This window comes from Prionailurus bengalensis, chromosome C1 (genome assembly GCF_016509475.1).
Source record: "Prionailurus bengalensis isolate Pbe53 chromosome C1, Fcat_Pben_1.1_paternal_pri, whole genome shotgun sequence".
NCBI classification, from domain to species: domain Eukaryota; kingdom Metazoa; phylum Chordata; class Mammalia; order Carnivora; family Felidae; genus Prionailurus; species Prionailurus bengalensis.
In genome coordinates, this window is record NC_057345.1 from 120886884 (window position 1) to 120892959 (window position 6076).

Genomic DNA, 6076 nt, shown 5'->3' on the forward strand with positions numbered 1-6076 from the left:
GCAATTCTACTCCTACATATATTCCCAGGAAAAACGAAAACATATGTCCACACAAAAGCTTGTTCAAATGTCCATAGCAGCATTATTTATAATCATCAAAATATGGAAACCCAAATGTCCACCAATGGAGAACTGGAAAAATAAAATGTGATGTTCACACCATGGGCTATTATTTGTTCATAAAAAGGAATGAAGTCCTGGGGTGCCCGGGTGGCTCAGTCGGTTGGGCGTCCGACTTGGGCTCAGGTCATGATCTCGCGGTCTGTGAGTTCGAGCCCCGCGTTGGGCTCGGTGCTGACAGCTTGGAGCCTGGAGCCTGCTTCGGATTCTGTGTCTCCCCCCCTCTCTCTCTCCCTCACCTGCTCATGCTCTGTCTCTCTCTGTCTCTCAAAAATAAATAAAAAATTAAAAAAAAAAAAAAAAAGGAATGAAGTCCTGATTCGTGTCACATGGGTGAACCCTGAAAACATGCGAAGTGAGAGAAGCCAGACACAAAGGGCCTCATCTTGTATGATTTCTCTTTTATGGAAGGTCCAGAATAGGCAAATCTATCAAAACAATGCAGGTAGTGGTTGCCAGGGCGCAGGGCAGGGGGACTCGGGGAGCACCTACTAATAGGTACAGAGTTTCCTTGAGGAGGTGGAAATGTTCTCGTATTGATTGTGGCGGTGGCACAACTGTGTGTGAAGAAAACACCTGGAGTATGTGAATTGTATGGCATGGGAGTTACAGAACAACACAGCTCAGAAAGGCTACCAGAGAGTTCAGAGTTGACTCCTCCAGCCCCTTAGACCACATGGCGGCACTGTGTCCCCAGTCACCAGAGAGTGGGAAAAGCCTGCTGTCCCCTTGGGTATTTGGGGGACTCTCCGGTTCTCAGGTCCATCAAGCTGCCGCATTTCCCCTGGCACTTCGCCGGGGAAGTCGCACTTCCCCAAGCAGTCGCATGGCCGTTTGGTGCCTTGTCCCACCCACTTGGATTTTGGGGACACCCATCACCTGCTTTTGTTGTAATTACTGTCTTTGGCTTCTTAGTTTTGTCCTCTAGGTACTCAGCTTTTATGTGGGGTTCAGAAAAATCCAGAAGTTATCCTGGTGTCACTGCCACCATCTTCCCAGAATTTGTGTAGGAGGCCTTTGCAAAACACGTCGTTTTTGGTATGAATTTCAAATATCTCCCTGCCTTCCTGTTTCCATTTGTCTTTTGTCCCTTGAGCTTCTGGGATGAGCGGCTTGGAGGTGAAGCGCTGGGGGGCAGTTGGGGGTCAGTTGGGGGTTGTGGAAGCTACTGGGAGTTGGAGTAGCTTCCACACCACATGTTCCCTGAATAATCACCCAGGGAATTCATCCACTCCCCCCCCCCCCCTCCTGCCCCGTGTTAGCAGCCTCCAGGCTTGGAGGGGATCAGACTTCCTCAGGCTATTAGTATTTCAATAGTGCAATTCGGTTCACCTACTGCTCAGAAAGTATTGCTATGGAAACCTTTTCAGGCACGTTTAGCAGGTCTTTAGAGGTGAAGAGAAAGAAGGCGGACAAAAAGCAGAGTCCTCCCTCCAGCCACTCAATCCACTTTAAGTCCCCCAGAGCTAAGGGGGAAAATGCGTAGAGGGATGTTGTTCTTTCCACTGCAGATGAGAAAGGGCTAACCCAAGCGGATTTGTCAGAGGACAATTCTCTAAGGCAGCAAATGGTGGTGAATTTGATTCCTTGCCACACTGGTTTGTGGAACAGTCTGTAATGAGACTGTTAAATGTCTAATTTGGGGTCAACACATAGCTTGTCTCAAACCGTCTTCAGTTCCTGTGGAGTCCTATTAATATTCACACCCCAGTTTTTATAGCTGTGGAACACGGTCCCAAGGCTGAATGCAGCTACTCTTCCAAACGGCTGCCAAGAATCCTGAGCAAGGTGCACACGTACAAAATGTCCTCCACTGGCAATAAGGGGAAGATGGTCCAGAGAACAAAGTTGAGGCCGCCACTTACGTGGTTTCTGACCTTTTATTTTCCTCGATCAAAGCTGCCCTGGTAGCTGTAAGGACTAGTGTCCTTGCCTCGCACGGCCAGCTGTTAGGACTCAGGTTCTCAGGTACTGACCGTCCCTACCCTGCGCTTCGAGGACACCGGTGTTCCCTCTCCTGCGGGAGGAGAAGCCCGGGTCAGCCAGCCTAGGAGCCGAGTGGTCCAGTGCCCCTGGCTTCAGGCTGAGTGGGAGAACACTCTATAGTACAACAGAGACCCTGCTGGAAGTAGAGGTGGCCAGGCCATTGACTTAAGAAGCTATTAGGGACCACAGGGGCACCGGGGTGGCTCAGTTGGTTAGACCCACTCCAGCTCAGGTCATGATCTCGTGGTTTGTGGGTTCCAAGTCCTGTGTTGGGCCCTGTACCAACAGCTCAGAGCCTGGAGTCTGCTTCAGATTCTGTGTCTCCCTCTGTCCCTCCCTCATCGGTGCTTTTTCAAAAATAAACATTAATTTTTTTTTTTTTTTTTAATAAGCAGCTAATAGTGACTCTCTCCTGAACTTCCTTTTCCTTTGTAACATGGGGATGATACCTGTCCTTCCCAGGGCTGCCAGAAGGCAGGTGTAAAGTTCAAGTATATGGAGTGCTAAGTCAGAGGCTGGCCTTCCCAGGGGTCAGACCTGTAGCTCAAGTGTCCTAAGCACATGCTTGGAGGATGACAGAACCTGCTTGTCCCCTCTTCCCTATGCTGTCCCCTTTCCTGTAGCTGGAGAGGAGCCCCCTGCAGCCCTCCTCTACCACAAGACAGAGTCCAATCAACCCCCTGCCCCAAGATCCTATGCAGAAGTGCAGGGGGAGTGTGACACCCCTGTGGCAGCCGCTGTCCCTTTCAGCCCTGGCTAAGGGCCCTCTGCTGGGGAGCTTGGGGAATCAGAAACAGGGAGACCCTCAGAGTTATTGGCCTAAAGACGCTGAGCCCATGACATTCTGATGGTGGCAAGAGGATGTGAGAGAGCAGCTAAGTTCTAGAGAACATTTTTTTTTTTATCACTGTCCCCTTTCTTGATGTTCTCATAAGTGGTTACCAATAGCTGTCATTTCCTTTTTTTTTTTTTTAAATGTTAATTTATTATTGAGAGATAGACACAGAGTGTGAGCAGGGGACGGGCAGAGAGAGAGGGAGACACAGAATCCGAAGTAGGCTCCAGGCTCCGAGCTGTCAGAACAGAGCGTGGCGTGGGGCTGGAACCCACAAACCGCGAGATCATGACCTGAGCTAAAGTCAGACGCTCAATCGACTGAGCCACCCAGGCGCTCCACCAATAGCTGTCATTTCTAACGGCGGACTGCTCCATTCTGTGCTAAGTACCTCTCAGGCATGACTGCGTTTACTCCCGTCGACTCCACCGCTTCCTTCTACAGCTGAGGAAACTGAGGCACAGAGAGGGAAGTCCACTTCTTCAAGGCCTCACGGTAAGTGGTGGGATGGAGATTCCCACCAAGTTCTGCCTCACTCCGGAAACTGCTGCCCTGGGCCCTCCAAAGCCCGTCAGCCCGCCCCTCCCCGGTGCGTATTTATTCCCCACTAGGCTGAGTGGTGCTGGAGGTACCGCTTCTTCCTGCTTCCCAAACCTCCAGCTCCAGACCCGCTCTTCCGTGATCTGTACCTCGAGGTGGTGAGCTGGCCGCTTGTTCTTCCTTTCACACATCCTTGCCTTTCATGTTTCCAGTCCTGGCCTTGCTCTAAACCACCACTTCCCCTGTGCTGTGGGGCAGGGCAGCTCCGGGCAAGGGGGGCATGAAGGATGCAAGCAGCCTAGACAGCCTACCTACAGAGGGAGACGGAAACCAAGTCAGAGCATCGCTACATGTCAGAGGGGCCTTGGGTTCTCAAACAGGAGCAACAAAGAGCTACTCTGAAAGCGAAAAGGTATTAATTGAAACGGCAACCACAGAGGACTAGAGAACTAGGTTTGGAAAACCAGAGCTGGTCATGCCTCTGCTCCCAACACAGCAGCCTCCGGAAGCGGGATCAGGAAGACGCCACTTGTAGTGTTAGTCCCTGACTCAGAGTCTAGGGCAGGATACCTGATCTGTCAAACCTGGGTCCCAGGCCGGTCCTGGCTGCAGCGGAGGCTTTTCTGATGGGGAGTGGGTTGAAGACCCAGCAGGGGTAACACGGCACCGTCTCCAAGCACAGGAAGGTTAGACGCCGGGCAGCACCTCCAACAAAAAACGTCCACTAGTGTCGCCCAGTTAAAATGTTCACATTCCCCCTTAAATTACAGATGAGGATGTCGAGTCCTGGACAAAGTGGCTAAGGCAAATCAATTTCATCTCCTGTGCCAACACCAATCAACTACATTCCAACTGAATGGAGTGCCATTGGGGGATCTGGAGGCTTTGGCTGGAAGGAGGAGGGGAGCCATGGTTGTTATGCTGACCTACAGTGAGAGAGCCTCTTCCCACATAAGCCATTCAAACTCATGGCTGCTTGCTCTGGAAAGCCCGAGTCTATGTGTCTCCTCTGGGCCACCCAGTTCGTGCAGGACTAAACATGTTAACACCGTTTCCTGTATTGGGCATTTTCCCTTTGCAAGATGAGAACGTTAAAAGGTTTAGTAAGAGGCTGTAGGTGTATGGATGTCCCCAAACCTACTGGTGGCATGAAACCCATCCAGAGGTTCTTCTGCCCCACCAAAGGCCCAAGTCACAATCTCCTAGAAACGAGGGATGAAAATCTCACAACATCTTGGTGTTTCTTAAGAAGCCAATCTTAAGTCAAACCAGTATTTGGGAACTCCAGTTCCCGAAGAGAGGCCTACCTTCTACAGACAGAGAAGGTTCCATCACCTTCCCACCAGCTAATGTCTACCAGAATCCAAGGATCTTTCAGCCTCAGAAATGGCTGGAATCTCTATCAGCATCCATCACACAATTTAGACAATATTGCAATGGTCACCTCTTTACCTTCTCTATACCGTAACCAGGTTCATAAGAAGAACTCATCCTGTCCACGAGCACCTAGCAGGCTTTCAATTCATGACAACCTAGGATTATCCAAAGACACAATTACTGCCTCCACTAACACCCAGTACAAAACAGAGTAGCCTTGAAAACGGCTTTCATCTGTTTGACAGTTGCCTTAGGAAAGTGCTGCAGAATAGGAATGCTTCCCAAAACCTGGGTCAGATCATAATTCCAAGGCACTGGACTGCCAGAAATCCTGCCTGTATTTTGCCAAAAGGCTCAAGCTGGCTCAGGGTTTTTGGAGTCCCTGTACCCGATGCTGCCGAACGGCAAACCTTTCCTGTGGGACGCGCTCAACAGACAGCTAGGAGCTTTGCAGGAAACATTCTCCTACACACTTCCGTGAGCTCATTCAATTCTCATCACCTTATGTTGTTCTGTTACCTCCTTTTACACATGTAACAGACCTAGAAAGGAGGCACAGCTGGAATCTGAATCCTGGCACTCATTTTTAAGCACTACATATTTCTCAATAGACAAGATCCTCTTGGGGTATTTTGAATTTGGTTTTATTTACACCAACACGGGCAGTTAAGACAAAGACTCAGATAAGGAATGGCGTATGGTCCCTGGAAGCCCAGAGGACCCAGAGATTTCTATTTGCACAAGTGATCTGCTTGGCTCCCTGCCCATGCATGCTGCCTGCCCTTCCTGGCTGAAGCCACTTAATCCCATTTGTCATGTTACTGGCCCCACACACGTACCCAGCAGCTGCGCTCTGGGCACAGAAGCCAAAGGATCTCTTCCTCTTGTGCACAGGAGCCCTGCACACGGTGCTGCTCTGACCTCCTATCGGATTCTAACCACTGGCTCTCTCACATCTGAATCCCTGCCAGGCTGGTCAGGACTGGCTGTCTGGAGGCCCCTCCTCTGGCCCATGCTGCCAGCAGATCCTCCTGACTCAGCAAGTACCCGAAATGAGCCATTACCATAGAAGGAACAATCTTTCCACCTTCTGTTTATGTACTGATCTCACGAGATCTCTGTAGACTGACTTCTACTCATAATGGAGGTCAACCACGGCACAACATACGGGCACAAGACCTCTGTGACCAGCAGGTACCTACAACCTTGGTGTAGGCA